Below are 15,679 nucleotides of genomic sequence, written 5' to 3'. Positions count from 1 at the left end.
TCCTGGCTCACAAGTGAGGTCCCTGATGACTGGAGACTGGCCAAGGTGATGCCCATCCACAAGAAGGGCCTGAAAGAGGAACCAGGAAATTCCAGACCTGTCAGCCTGACCTCAGTGCCAGGCAAGGTTATGGAACAGGTCATCCTGAGTACAATCACACAGAACCTGCAAGATGGATTCAGCAGGGGCAGGTCCTGCCTGACCAACCTGATCTCCTTCTATGCTCAGGTGACTGCCTGGTGGGTGTGGGGCAGGCTGTGGATGTGGTCTGCCTGGACTTCAGCAAAGCCTTTGACACTGTGTGCCACAAGAAGCTCCTGGCAAAGCTGGCAGCTCGTGGTTTGGAGAGATTCACTCTGAAATGGGTCAGGAACTGTCTGGAGGGCCAGGCCCAGAGAGTGGTGCTGAATGGTGGCACTGCCAGCTGGCAGCCAGGCACTAGTGGTGTCCCCCAGGGATCAGTGCTGGGCCCCATCCTGTTCAATATCTTTGTTGATGATCTGGACAAGGGGATTGAGTCCATCATCAGTAAGTTTGCAGATGACTGCAAGCTAGGAGCAGGAGTTGATCTGTTAGAGGGCAGGAGGGCTCTGCAGAGGGATCTTGCCAGGCTGGACAGATGGACAGAGCCCAACAGGATGGCATTCAACAAGTCCAAGTGCTGGGAGCTGCACTTTGGCCACAACAACCCCAAGCAGTGCTACAGGCTGGGGACAGAGTGGCTGAGAGCAGCCGGGCAGAGAGGGACCTGGGGGTGCTGGGTGACAGCAGCTGAACAGGAGCCAGCAGTGTGCCCAGCTGGCCAAGAAGGCCAATGGCATCCTGGCCTGCATCAGGAACAGTGTGGCCAGCAGGACAAGGGAGGTTATTCTGTCCTGTGCTCAGCACTGCTCAGGCCACACCTTGAGTGCTGTGTCCAGTTCTGGGCTCCTCAATTCAGAGAGATGTTGAGATGCTGGAAGGTGTCCAGAGAAGGGCAGCAAGGCTGGGGAGGGGTCTGGAGCACAGCCCTGTGAGGAGAGGCTGAGGGAGCTGGGGGTGTTTAGCCTGGAGAAGAGGAGGCTCAGGGCAGACCTCATTGCTCTCTACAACTGCCTGAAGGGAGGTTGGAGCCAGGTGGGGGTTGGGCTCTGCTCCCAGGCACCCAGCACCAGAACAAGAGGACACAGTCTCAAGCTGTGCAGGGGGAAGTTTGGGCTGGAGGTGAGGAGAAAGTTCTTCCCATAAAAAAGTAACTGGCCATGGAATGTGCTGCCCAGGGAGGTGGTGGAGTCACTGTCCCTGGAGGTGTTCAAAAAAGGATTGGACCTGGCACTTGAAGCCAAGGTTTAATTAGTTATCAGGTGCTGGGTGATAGGTTGGACTTGATGATCTCTGAGATCTTTTCCAACCTTGTTAATTCTATGATTCTATGATTGTTCCCTGGGTGTCAGAGGCAGATTTCAGTTTTGCAAGATCAAAAACAGATGTCTGCAGCAGTCATATTTCCAAAGACCCATTTCATTCCAGCCATGGATGTGATGGAAAAACAAAATCCATTGTGGCTGCTCTTGCTTGTGAAGCCAGGGTGAACCCTGCTGTAAGGACCCAAGGGGGTTCCAACTTTTGAATGGTGGCACTGCCAGCTGGCAGCCAGGCACTAGTGGTGTCCCCCAGGGATCAGTGCTGGGCTCCATGCTGTTCATTCTTTACTGATGATCTGGACGAGGGGATTTAGTCTATTATCAGTAAGTTTGTAGATGACACCAAGCTGGATGAGGTGTTTGAAAGAGGCAGATATGTGGTGCTGAGGGCCACAGCTCAGCCCCAGCCTTGGCAGAGTTACAGACAGAGCTCCAGAGCAGCCCCTCCAGAGGCTGTGTGGTGTTGAAGGTGGTGCCAAGAGGCCTGCCCAGGGAAGTGCCCTCTCTGCAGAGTGAAAGCAAAGCTCCAGTGGCAGGAACAGGCCATGGGCTTGCTCACTTCTGCTGTGGCACACCAGGGCTGTGTCCTCTCGCTGTGTGCTTCAACAGGAGTTGCAAGACATCATCTGAGAGCCCAGGTGTTCTCTGCCTGCCTCCCAGGGTGCCTGCTCCTTCAGCTGGCACTGTAAAGCAAGCAGTAGTGGGGTGGCTTGTAAAGACCTTGCAGCCATCTCTGTTCAGGACCAGCTGGGCCATTTGCAGGCAGCGTGAGGCATATTTTGTCCCATCCCTGTGTGCCAGCTCTGAAAGCCTCTCTGACAGACACTGTGCTGCAGCCTCGTAGGTGGGACCCCTCCTGTCTGGCCTTCTTTTGCAGTACCTTTGGTAGAAACCATCCAGAGCTGCCCTGATGCTGGTACTTTCTGCACTGGCAGGCTGACACAGGCAGGAGAGAGCAGCACTGCTGGGGTCAGTGGGCTCAGGCTGCCCTGCTGCTGGAGAACATCTCAGGGTGGCTTTCTCCCAGCCTCCAGCAGAAAAGCTCACAGGACCTGCAGAGGGGGAGTTGTTCTCTCCTGCAAGCACAAGATGAGTGGAATGCCTTAGCCACCAGGTCATCACTCTGGCAAAGTCCTTTGCTGTCCCTCCTTCCCCCCAGTCTGCTGATCCAGCTCTGTGCAGGAGCCACCTGAGCTCTGCATCAAACTGGGCTGGGCTGGGCTGCTGCAGGGACCTGCTGCATAGGTTCACAGAGGATGGGCTGGGTTTGGGCATCTCAACAGCTCAGAGAATAGGTTGGGTTGGAAGGATCTTAAAGATCATCCAGTTCCAAGCCCCTGCCATGGGCAGGGACACCTCCCCCCAGCCCAGGGTGCTCAAGGCCTCATCCAGCCTGGCCCTGAACACCTCCAGGCAGGAGGCAGCCACAGCCTCCCTGGGCAGCCTGTGCCAGTGTCTCCCCACCCTCACTGGCAAGAATTTCTTCCTCATCCCCAGTCTCAATTTGCCCTCTTCCAGCTCAAAGCCACTGCCCCTTCTCTGGACAGGCTCCAGCCCCTCAATGTCCTTCCTGCAGTGAGGGCCCAGAGCTGAGCACAGCACTCAAGGTGTGGCCTCCCCAGTGCTGAGCACAGGGGGATGGGCACCTCCTGGCCCTGCTGCCCACCCTGCTTCTGACCCAAGCCAGGAAGCCTTTGGCTTTCTTGGCCCCCTGGGCACTGCAGGTCATGGTTAGTGAGTGCCAACCAACACCCCAGGGCCCTCTCCCAGCTGCAGCTTTCCAACCACACATCCCCAGGTCTGTAGCTCCCCATGGGGTTGCTGTGACCCAGGTGCAGGACCTGGCCCTTGGCCTTGTTGAACTTCACCCAATGAGCCTTGGCTCATGGCTCTCACCTGACCAGAGCCCACTTCAAAGCCTCCCTACCCCCTAGCAGATGGACACAGCCACCCAGCTTGGGGTCACCTGCAGACTCCCTGAGGCTGCCTCAATGCCCTCACTCAGATCATTGATCAAAGGGGACAGGCCCCAGCACTGAGCCCTGGTGGATACCACTGGTGACTGGGTACCAGCCAGACCTTTCCTCCTCCTTTGCTGCCCCACATCTCTGGACAGCAGTCAAGGCTGTGGTTCTCTTCTGCTCCAATGGCACCTAGGAGGTTGCTTTGTGCATGCCCATGCTGAACACAGCAGCAGCACAGAGAGGGTTGGCAATGGTGTCACCAGGATGATCAGCAAACCACACACAGCTCCCAGTTGGTAGAGCCTCCAGAAAGAGACCTTGAGATGGGCTCTGGTGCCCAGGGACTGCCTTTCACTGCAGTCTCATCTCAAAGCCTGCTGTGCCAGCTTGCTTGCCAAGCACCTGAGCCACCAGAAAGAGCACTTTGCAGGGCTGACAGAGGTTGCACAGCCACCATCCGCCACTTCCAGCGGCAGGAAGCAGCTTGGGCTGCTCTGAGCCCAGGAGACACGAAGCAGGGTGCAGGCCCTCACTGTGGTGACAGAGCACCTGCACAGGGCACCTCAGTGTGGTGGCAGAAAGCTGTTCTTCCCCTCCCAGGGCACAAAGAGCACCTTCCTCACCACCAGTGCTCAGAGATCCAGCCTAAGGACACCTGAGGGCAGCCACCCTCTCCCTGCCTCTCTCCTCCTCCCTCCTCCCTTCAGTCTTCATTTCAGTTTCATCTCCAGCTCTGCAATTTTAAATAGACCTCTTCCTTCAAAGTGTCATCTCCAACAGAACAAAGAAGAGCTCAGTGACCTCCTTTTCACATCCATCTATACTATCAGAGTAGCAGAGGAGAACAGGTCCATTGTGCAGCAACAGCCTCTCAGCCTTGGTGCTAGTGCTCCCCTTGGGCTCAGCTCTGGAGAGGCCACACCTGCAGTGCTGGCTTCAGTTTTGGGGCCCTCACTTCAACAAGGACATTGAGGGGTTGGAGAGGTCCAGAGAAGGGCAAGGAAGGTGGGGAAGGGTCTGGAGAAGAGGGCTGGGGAGGAGCAGCTGAGGGAGCTGGGGGTGTTTGGTGTGGAGAAGAGGAGGCTGAGGGGAGACCTCATTGCTCTCTACAGCTCCCTGAGAGGAGGCTGCAGCCAGATAGGGGCTGGGCTCTGCTTCTCTTCCTAGGAACAAGTGACAGGAGGAGAGGAAATGGCCTCAAGATGCAGCAGGGGAGGTTGTAGATGAGAAGAAACTTCCTGACTGAAAAGATTCTCAAAGCCTGGCACAGGTCCCCATCCCTGGAGGTGTTCCAGACACCTGTGGGCAATGAAACTCTGGGACATGGTTTAGTGGCCAAGGTGGTCTCAGTCTGATGGTTGGACTGGATGACCTTGGAGGTCTTTTCCAAGCCAAACAGTTGCATGACTCTATGATTCTCACTCACATACCAAGTGTGTAACAAAGGGGGAAAGCCCAAGCCCCCATGCCCAGGGCAACAGGCCCTGCAGCTGCAGCAGGTCACCACTGTTGCCTTCATCCCTCCAGCACCCCAGGGATCATCTGCAGCAGCAGCAGCCTCTGTCCTGTCAGCTGAGCCTCCACTCCCTGCTCACTGACATTCAGCATCTGCAGCTCGGTAGCAGATGACCTGGGGACTGCTAGAAGGATGTTCTTTGTCTTTCTAAACCTAGTGATGAAAATTTAAAGCCTCCATCTGGTCCCAGCACACAACCCCACTGCCCAAATCACACAGCCAAACCCTGCCTTGGCTTCAGGCCACCTGCAGTGGGGTTTCAGCTCTGCAGCTCTCTTATCTGCACTGCTACCCAAGCAGCTCATGGCTTGGGCTGAGCCTCCCCCTCTGGGTCTGGGTTCAGGCACACACAGGGTGAAAAAGGAAGCATCCTTCAAACAGCAGAGCTCCTGCACTGCTGGCTTCACAGTGTGCCCCACTGCAGGTGGGCAGTGAGCCCTGCAGCTGCTGGTGGCTCACCACAGCTGAGGTTGCTGTGATCTCTGCCTCTGTGCCTTGCAGGGGCTTAGGTGGGTGGCAGCAGCTGCTAATTCACAGATTCACAGAATGGGTTGGGTTGGAAGGGACCTTGAAGATCATCCAGTTCCAACCCCCTGCCATGGGCAGGGACACTTCCCAGCAGCTCAGCTTGCTCAAGGCCTCATCCAGCCTGGCCTTGAACACCTCCAGGGAGGAGGCAGGCTGGGAGAGTTGAGGTTGTTCAGCCTGGAGAAGAGAAGGCTGCAGGGAGACCTTAGAGCAGCCTGCCAGGACCTGAAGGGCTCCAGGAGAGCTGGGGAGGGACTTTGGACAAGGGCTGGGAGTGCCAGGATGAGGGACAATGGCTTTGAGCTGGGAGAGGGGAGATTGAGACTGGAGATGAGGAAGAAATTCTAGGCAGTGAAGGTGGTGAGACACTGGCACAGGTTGCCCAGGGAGGCTGTGGCTGCCTCCTGCCTGGAGGTGTTCAGGGCCAGGCTGGATGAGGCCTTGAGCAAGCTGGGCTGGTGGCAGGGGGGTTGGAACTGGATGATCTTTCAGGTCCCTTCCAACCCATCCCATTCTATCAAGCTCTGAATAGTACTGAGACAGCCTCCCTGCCTTTCTCTTCTGCCTGCTGCAGGTCTGTGGTGTGAGAAGTTTGGGGTTAATTTCTGTGCAGTCAGGCATAAGTAATGATTCTGGGGAGGCACCAACCACTTCCCTGGCTCCACTCACTCAGGATTTCCAAGCCAAGGGAAAAAAAAAGCCTGGGAATGGTACAGTGCTGTTGAAATGCAGCACCCAAGTCTGGTACATTCCTTAGGCAAGTATCATGCTTGGCTTGAAGCTGCTGCAGCTGAGCTGGCCAAGCCCCTCTCCATCATTCATCAGCAGTCCTGGAGTGCAATCACACAGAACCTACAGGATGGGCAAGGGATCAGGCCCAGCCAGCATGGATTCAGCAGGGGCAGGTCCTGCCTGACCAACCTGATCTCCTTCTATGCTCAGGTGACTGCCTGGTGGGTGTGGGGCAGGCTGTGGATGTGGTCTGCCTGGACTTCAGCAAAGCCTTTGACACTGTGTGCCACAAGAAGCTCCTGGCAAAGCTGGCAGCTCGTGGCTTGGAGAGATTCACTCTGAAATGGGTCAGGAACTGTCTGGAGGGCCAGGCCCAGAGCGTGGTGCTGAATGGTGGCACTGCCAGCTGGCAGCCAGGCACTAGTGGTGTCCCCCAGGGATCAGTGCTGGGCCCCATCCTGTTCAATATCTTTATTGATGATCTGGACAAGGGGATTGAGTCCATCATCAGTAAGTTTGCAGATGACACCAAGCTGGGAGCAGGAGTTGATCTGTTAGAGGGCAGGAGGGCTCTGCAGAGGGATCTTGCCAGGCTGGACAGATGGGCAGAGGCCAAGGGCATGAGATTGAACATATCTGAGTGCCAGGTTCTACACTTTGGCCACAACAACCCCAAGCAGTGCTACAGGCTGGGGACAGAGTGGCTGAGAGCAGCCAGGCAGAGAGGGACCTGGGGGTGCTGGGTGACAGCAGCTGAACAGGAGCCAGCAGTGTGCCCAGCTGGCCAAGAAGGCCAATGGCATCCTGGCCTGCATCAGGAACAGTGTGGCCAGCAGGAGCAGGGAAGTCATCCTGCCCTGTGCTCAGCACTGCTCAGGCCACACCTTGAGTGCTGTGTCCAGTTCTGGGCTCCTCAATTCAAGAGAGATGTTGAGATGCTGGAAGGTGTCCAGAGAAGGGCAGCAAGGCTGGGGAGGGGTCTGGAGCACAGCCCTGTGAGGAGAGGCTGAGGGAGCTGGGGGTGTTTAGCCTGGAGAAGAGGAGGCTCAGGGCAGACCTCATTGCTCTCTACAACTGCCTGAAGGGAGGTTGTAGCCAGGTGGGGGTTGGGCTCTGCTCCCAGGCACCCAGCACCAGAACAAGAGGACACAGTCTCAAGCTGTGCCAGGGGAGGTCTAGGCTGGGTGTTAGGAGGAAGTTCTTCGCAGAGAGAGAGATTTGCCCTTGGGATGTGCTGCCCAGGGAGGTGGTGGAGTCCCCGTCCCTGGAGATGTTCAGGAGAAGCCTGGATGAGGCACTCAGTGCCATGGTCTGGTTGATTGGATAGGGCTTGGTAACAGGCTGGACTGGAGGATCTTGGAAGTCTCTTCCAACCTGGTTCATTCTGTGATTCTATGATTCTCTGCTGTGCCACACTTGTAAGGTAGCTGGAAAACTGCTAAATGAACTCATTCAGAGAAAGCCCTCCTGGAACACACTGCATCTAATGAAACCCTGAGCAGCCCAGCTACAGTAGCAACTCCAAATTAGCCCTCCTTATGTGCTGAAAGCACCACTGCCATCTCATCAACCTGTTCCTAAGCAACCACACTTCACAGTCCAGGGCAGCAGGCATGGGCAGCAACATTCCTGCCAGCCCTGCTGTGCCCCAGGAGCCTGCTGACAATGGCTGTTGGAGGTCACAGCTTCACAGCCTGCACTGGGTTGGGAGGGAGCCTCCAAGGGCATCTTGCCCAACCCCCCTGCACTCAGCAGGGACCCCTCCAGCTAGAGCAGGCTGCACAGGGACACAGCCAGGCTGAGCTTGGATGGCTCCAGGGCTGGGGCCTCAAGCACAGCCCTGGGCAGCCTGTGCCAGTGTCTCACCACTCTCCTTGGGCACAACTTCCTCCTCAGCTCCAACCTCAAGCTGCCCTGCTCCACTTTCAAAGCCCTGCCCCTGGGCCTAGCACTCCAAGCCCTTCTCAACAGTCCCTCCCCAGCCTTTCAGAGATTGAAATGCAGCTCTAAGGTCTCCCTGCAGCCTTCTCCTCTCCAGACTGAATAGCTCCAACTCTCCCAGCCTGTCCCCACAGCAGATATGCTCCACCCCTCTGAGCATCTTGGTGGCCCTGGCCTGCAGCCATAAGGGGAAGAGCAGACCTGCAAAGATTCCAGGGGTCTCAAAGAGATGAAGCAGCAACTGGAGTGCCTGAGATTTGATTTTTGCAAGGGAAGTTCCTGCCTTGAAGGTCAGAACTATTCCAAAAAGAGAAGCAGCCAAGGTAAGAACCCTTCCCCTAGGTGTATTTAGAGTGGTTCCCTTCAGCTGGCTCTGTGGCCAGTAAAACCCCCCAAGCACCATCTCTGTCTCAAAGGATGATGTGTACACCAGCTTCCTAACTCTAAGGTTAATGATTTCACAGCCCTGATCTCCAGACTCTTCTCTGGACCTGCTGCAGCATCTCGATGTCCTTGCTGTGGTGAGGAGCTGTCTGACTCCCTGATCTCCTCAATATGAGGACGTTTCATTTATCAGCTGAGAGGTGCAGATGGGTATCTTGCTTCCAGTCTGCCTTTTGAGTCAGTTCTGTCATTTTCCACCAGTATCTCATGCACAGAATTACTCTGAAAATAGTCCCAAGGCAGTTCTTCTGCACCAGGGTGGGGACATTCTGGAACAGGCTGCCCAGAGAGGCTGTGAATGTCCCCTCCCTGGAGGTGTTCCAAGCCAGTTTGGATGAGGCCTTGCACAACCTGCTCTAGTGTGAGGTGTCCCTGCCCATGGCAGGGGGGTTGGAACTGGATGATCTCTGAGGTCCCTTCCGACCTGAGCCATTCTAGGATTCTCTGATTGATTCTCTGATGATTCCATGTCCCACATGGTGTGGCTGGCAAGAGGACAGAGCTGTGGATCTCCTCTTTCAGTGCCAGGGCACTCTGGGTGGCTCCAGCTCTGCACAACCCCTTCAGTGCCTGTCAGGCTTGCAGGGGGACTGGGACTCTACCTTCACATCACCTAACATCAGCACAGCTTTGTCCTTGGACCTGCTGCTGGTCTTGTGCTCTTTCAGATTCTTTGTGTTTTGTTTGGGTCTTTTTTTATTCCTGCTGCTTCTAAAAGCAGTGGAAGCTTTCCTGTGCTTGTCTGACAGGCAGGGGGTTTTCAGGAGCCTGGGTTTAAAGTGATCTTGGTGCAGGAAATCACAGAAGCACAGAATTTCAGGGGCTGGAAGGGACCTCTGGAGATCATCCAGTCCAACCCCCCTGCCAGAGCAGGGTCCCCTACACCAGATCACACAGGAACACAGCCAGTCAAGCTTTGAGTATCTCCAGAGAGGAGACTCCACAACCCCCCTGGGCAGCCTGCTCCAGGGCTCTGTCACCCTCACAGGGACAAAATCTCTCCTCCTGTTCCCATGGCACTTCCTATGGCTCAGCTTCCACCACTGCCCCTTGTGCTGGCATTGGGCATCCCCCAGCAGAGCCTGGCTCCAGCCTCTGGGCACTCCCCCTGCACATCTTTAGCACCAGCAATGAGCTCACCCTCAGGCTCCTCCTGCCCAAGCTCCAGAGCCCTCAGCTCCCTCAGGCTCTCCTCCCAGGAAGATGTTCCACTGCCTGCAGCATCCTCATGGCTCTGCACTGGACTCTCTCAAGCAGTTCCCTGTCTGTCTTGACCTGAAGGGCCCAGAACTGGACACAATATTCCAGATGTGGCCTCAGCAGTGCAGAGCAGAGGGGCAGGAGAACCTCTCTGACCTACTGACCACAGCCCTTCTGACCCACCCCAGCCTGCCCTTGGCCTTCTTGGCCAGCAGAGCACATTGCTGGCTCATGGTCACCTCCCATCCACCAGCACCCCCAGGGCCCTTTCCCTTTCACTGCTCCCCAGCAGCTCAGTCCCCAGCCTGTCCTGGTGCATGGAGTTGTTCCTTCCCAGGTGCAAGACTCTCCCCTTGCCCTTGTTGGACTTCATTCCATGTCTCCCTGCCCAGCTCTCAGCCTGTCCAGGGCTCTCTGACTGGCAGCACAACCTCCTGTGTCACCACTGCTCCCAGCTTGGTGCCAGCAGCAAACTTGCTGGCAGTGCCCTCTGTGCCCTCAGCCAGGTCATTGATGAATAGATTGAACAGAACTGGTCCCAGTCCTGACCCCAGAGGGACTCCACTGGACACAGGCCTCCAACCAGACTCCATCCCATTGACCACAACTCTCTGACTTCTTCCCTTCAACCAGTTCCCATCCACCCCACTCCCTGACCCTGCAGACCACACTGCCTCAGCTCAGCTGTGAGGATGCTGTGGGAGCTGGTGTCAGATGCCTTACTGAAATCAAGGCAGACCACAGCCACTGCTCTGCCATCAGCTCTCCACCTGGTCATGTCCTCACAGAAGGCTATCAGGTTGGTCAGACATGACTTCCCTTTGGTAAAGCCATGCTGACAGCTCCTAAGGACCCTCTTGTCCTTGATATGCCTAAGGACAGTGCCCAGGATGAGTTGCTCCATCACCTTTCCAGGGATGGAGGTGAGGCTGACTGGTCTAGAGTCACCTGGGTCCTCCTTCTTATCCCTTCTGAAGACTGGGGTGACATTTGCCTTCTTCCAGTCCCCAGGCACCTCTCCAGTCCACCACAACCTACCAAAGGTGATGGAAAGTGGTCTGGCAATGCCCTCCACCAGCTCCCTCAGCACCCTTGGGTGCCTTCCATCAGGACCCATGGATTTATGTAAAGAAACCATCTCTGCAGGTGCTCCTCAGTTGTTCTCAATGAGAAGTAGGTCCTGAGAGGTCAAGAGCTTGCAGCTGCAGAGGGACAGGCTGCAGACATTCAGCTGTGTCCTTCACATCTAGAGAGAATCAGAGCCAGGTGGGTTTCCTGTGCTATGCCTACACTCACAGAACCATTAAGGTTGCAAAAGCCTTCTAAGATCATCCAGCCCAGCCATAACCCAGCTGCCATGGACATTAAACTATGTCCCCAAGGGCCATGGCTACACCTCCAGGGATGGGGACTCCAGCAGCTCCCTGGGCAGCCTGTGCCAATCCCTGACCACTCTTGCAGCAAAGACATTTTCCCTAATCTCCAACCTAACCCTGCCCTGGCACAGTTTCAGGCCATCTCCTCTCATCCTATCACTGACTACTTGGGAGAAGAGACCAACCCCAGCCTCACTGCAGCCTCCTCTCAGGAGCTGTAGAGAGCAATGAGGTCTCCCCTCAGCCTCCTCTTCTCTACACTAAACACCCCCAGCTCCCTCAGCTGCTCCTCCCCAGCCCTCTTCTCCAGACCCTTCCCCACCTTCCTTGCCCTTCTCTGGACCCTCTCCAGCCCTTTCTTGCAATGAGTGCCCCAAAACTGCCCCCAGCACTCAAGGAGTGGCCTCCCCAGTGCTGAGTGCAGTGGTAGCTGCAGTGCTGGGTAGGAAGCAGGCTCTGCTGCTCTCTCTCTCTAGGTCTGCAACCTGCACAAGTAATTTCAGCATGGAGGGCTGGGATCTATGCCCATGGGAAACCACAGCCTGACACTGAGCCATACTAACAGACCTGTGAAACCACACTGAGGAAAATCTCAGCTGGCAATCCCACAGAGGAAGGTAATTTCAGATGTGCTTCTAGGAATTAGGTGCCACCATCAAGAGCTGACTTCTAAAGTCACTGAATCACAGAATCACAGAACCATTCAGGTTGGAAGAGCCCCTCAGGATCCAACCACTGCCCCTACTCTGCAAGGCTCACCCCTGAACCATAGCCCCAAGCACCACATCCAAACCACCTTGAAACACCTCCAGGCTTGGGGACTCCACCACCTCCCTGTGCAGCTCATCCCAGTGCCTGACCACTCTTGCTGGGAACAATTCTTCCTCCTGTGCAGTCTGCCCCTGCCCTGCTGCAGCTTGAGGCTGTTCCCTCTTGTTGTGTCACTAATCAGCTGGGAGAAGAGACCAGCACCAACCTCTCCACAACCTCCTTCCAGGCAGCTGGAGGGAGCCAGGAGGTCTCCCCTCAGCCTCCTCTCTTTCACACTACCCATCCCCAGCCTTAAAGTCCCTTTCAACTCTGACAATTCTGTGATTCTAAGACAGAACTTTTCCTCACCTTGTAGGAAATAAATTGAAAGTAAATTTGAACTAAATGCAAATCATGGCAGGGGTTAGGCCTGGCCCCCCCCAGAAAAAGAAAAAAGAAATGAAGCTTTTGAAAGTTAATTGACATGAGAGAAGACAAAAGGATTTGTTAGGTTTGGAAGGGACCTCAGGGCTCAGCCAGTTCCAACCCCCCTGCCATGGCCAGGGACACCTCACACTACAGCAGGTTGCTCACAGCCACATCCAGCCTGGCTGCAAAAACCTGCAGGGATGAGGCTTCCACCACCTCCCTGGGCAACTTCTTCCAGTGCCTTCACCCTCATGGGGAACAACTTCTTGTAACATCCAATCTGAATCTCCCCACTTCTACTTTTTTTCCATCCCCCCATCCAGTCCTATCACTCCCTCACACCCTCAAAAGTCCCTCCCCAGCTTTCTTGTAGGCCCCTTTAAGATACTAGAAGGCCACCAGAAAGTCTCCTTGGAGCCTTCTCCTCTCCAGACTGCACAACCCCAACTCTCTCAGGCTGTCCTCACAGGAGAGGTATCTGCTCTTGTTTTTATGAAGAGCATTTTCACAGAATTTTTTTGGTTGTTGTTATTTTCCTTTAGATTTTAGGGGTTTGAGATGAACTCTGCTCAGGCAGGATGCAAAACTCAATTAGAGCCCAGTGTCAGGCCCTCCTGGTGCCAGCTAGAGACACATGCCACAGACCAAGCCTAATAAAAGCTCCCTGGCTGAGCTGACAGTTCAATTTCCTTCCACAGCAAATAAAAAAACTCCTCAGCTCTCTGCAAATATTAAAAGGAAGAAGGCAAACAGATGTCTGAGCAGATATGAAAGGAAGACAATTCCAAAAGTTTTGGGGCCTGGAAGAAAGCCAAGGCAGATTTTAAAGGTTCCCTAAAATGCTGATTCATTCTGCCATCAGCCAGAGAGCAGAGCATGGAGGAGGGAGCACGGAACGGTTTAGGTTTGAAAAGCCTTTTCAGCTCATCCAGCCTAGCCAGTCTCTAACTGCCAAGGCTGGGACTAAACCATGGTCCTCAGCACCACAGCTCTGCCTCTTGCAAGCACCTCCAGGGATGGGCATTCCACCACCTCCCTGGGCAGCCTCTGCCAGGCTTTGAGAGCCCTTTCAGCCAAGGAGTTTCTTCTAACCTCCAACCTAAACCTCCCCTGCGGCAACCTGAGGCCATTTCCTCTCCTCCTGTCACTGTTCCTAGGACGAGAAGAAGAGCCCAGCCCCTATCTGGCTCCAGCCTCCTGTCAGGGAGCTGTAGAGAGCAATGAGGTCTCCCCTCAGCCTCCTCTTCTCCACACTAAACACCCCCAGCTCCCTCAGCTGCTCCTCCCCAGCCCTCTTCTCCAGACCCTTCCCCAGTTTCCCTGCCTTTCTCTGGACCCTCTCCAGCCCTCAATGTCCTTGTTGAGAGCCCAAAACTCATCTGCTCCTCACAAGTCCTGTCCTCCAGAGCCCTCAGCAACATTCTGTTAAACTGTAAATCCACAGAGTTGAAAAAGTGGTTAGCAGGAGATGCCAACACCTTCAGAGCACCTTCCCCAGCACTGTCTCAGAGATTCACAGGATGGGTTGGGTTGGAAGGGACCTCAAAGCTCATCCAGTCCCAACCCCCTGCCATGGGCAGGGACACCTCCCCCCACCACAGCTTGCTCAAGGCCTCATCCAGCCTGGCCTTGAACACCTCCAGGGAGGGGGCAGCCACAGCCTCCCTGGGCAGTGATGTGTTCCCCAGATCACTGCAGACTGCAGCATTCACAACTTACCCTCTGCATGCTCAGGGGTGGCAAGGCAGGAGGGAAGAGAAGCAGCATCACACAGTGCAGACATTCATGGCACTGCCCTGGCCCCTCCTAACTTTGGTCTCAAGTCTTTCCCCAGCACCCAGCAGATTCTGCAGTGCTTCCACAACGCTCACCCTGCCAGTGGGACTGGCCTGGAGGCTTCTTCTGCTAAGAGCAAAGCAGACTGCACTGCAGAGGCTCCAGCCTCTCCTCTGCCTTTCTGATGAATTTTGATGCCACTTGTGTGCAGCAGAAGGACACAATCCTCATTTTCTCTCTTGGGCTTCTTTGGAGAGTCTGGAAATAAGCAGAGCTGCAGGGATTGGTAGGAAGGAATTCTTGCCAGTGAGGGTGGGGAGACACTGGCACAGGTTGCCCAGGGAGGCTGTGGCTGTCCCCTCCCTGGAGGTGTTCAAGGCCAGACTGGATGAGGCCTTGAGCACCCTGGGCTGGTGGAGAGGCATCCCTGGACTGGACTAGATGACCTCTAGTGGTCTCTTCCAAACCCTAACACTGTGATTCTGTGACAGTGTCAGCTCATGCCAGGGCTTTGGGCAACCTGATCTAGTGGAGGATGCCCCTGCTTACTGCAGAGGGGGTTGGACAAGATGACCTTTGGAGGTCCCTTCCAACCCAGACCATTCTGTGCTGCTCTGATTCACCCCTGTGTCTCCATGTTCTGCCTTTTAGCAGCAGCTAAGGTGCACCAAAGCACAACTGACAGAGTGATGTTTTTCCAAGACCACACTAAGCTTTAAGGAATATTCAGATGGACCTTCAGATACCAGAATGTTCCCACCCAAGGGAAACCAGAGATGGGTTTGGCCATAGTGATACAGAAAGGGCAAAGCAAGAGTTAAAGCAGCAGAGTCAGAGAGATGATGTTCCAACAGATGCAGACCTGAGAACATTCACCTCTTCTCCAGGTTACTAACAACAGCAAGAAGTAGCAGGGACACCTATATTGCAGTTTGAGTGAGTTATCTCCAACCAGATGTAGCTCTAAAGACCATTTAAGCTCCCTAAGTAGTTTAGCTCCTGCCTAATTAGTTATGACCCCTGATAACATGCAGCAATGATCACAACCTGCCTGGCATGACCCAGCAGCACCCAGAGCCAAGGATGTGGTCCAGCTGTGAGAACAGTAAGCAGAGACCAGAATGTGCTCTGTAGCACACCATATCCTGTCCTGTTGGGGTTTTTCTCACTGCCACAGCATCAAACCAACCTGCCACAGGTAGGGGCAAGACACCCTCCCAGGAGCTTCCTCCAAGAGTTCATAGAATCACAGAATTGTCAGGGTGGAAGGGACCTCAAGGCTCATCCAGTTCCAACCCCCCTGCCATGGCCAGGGACACCTCACACTCCAGCAGGTTGCTCACAGCCACATCCAGCCTGGCTGCAAAAACCTCCAGGGATGAGGCTTCCACCACCTCCCTGGGCAACCTCTGCCAGGCTCTCACCACCCTCATGGGGAAGACTTTCTTCCTAATAACCAATCTCAATCTCCCCACTTCTACTTTTGCTCCATTCCCCTCAGTCCTATCCCTCCATGACACCCTCAAAAGTCCCTCCCCAGCTTTCTTGGAGCCCCCTTCAGATCCTGCAAGGCCACAAGAAGGTCACCTCAGAGCATTCTCCTCTCCAGCCTGAACAGCC

General features: G+C 55.1%; 1 protein-coding gene across 1 annotated transcript in view; it reads right to left on the bottom strand.

The window, feature by feature from the left end:
- CHGB (chromogranin B) overlaps nt 1–15,679 on the bottom strand; it is a 56,492-nt gene that overhangs the window by 16,040 nt on the left and 24,773 nt on the right. The window lies entirely within an intron of this gene.

The sequence above is a fragment of the Indicator indicator genome, chromosome 9, assembly GCF_027791375.1.
Source record: "Indicator indicator isolate 239-I01 chromosome 9, UM_Iind_1.1, whole genome shotgun sequence".
In the NCBI taxonomy this organism is placed as follows: Eukaryota; Metazoa; Chordata; class Aves; order Piciformes; family Indicatoridae; genus Indicator; species Indicator indicator.
Note: the sequence above shows the minus strand (reverse complement) of the source record. Positions and strands in the feature narration are given on the sequence as shown.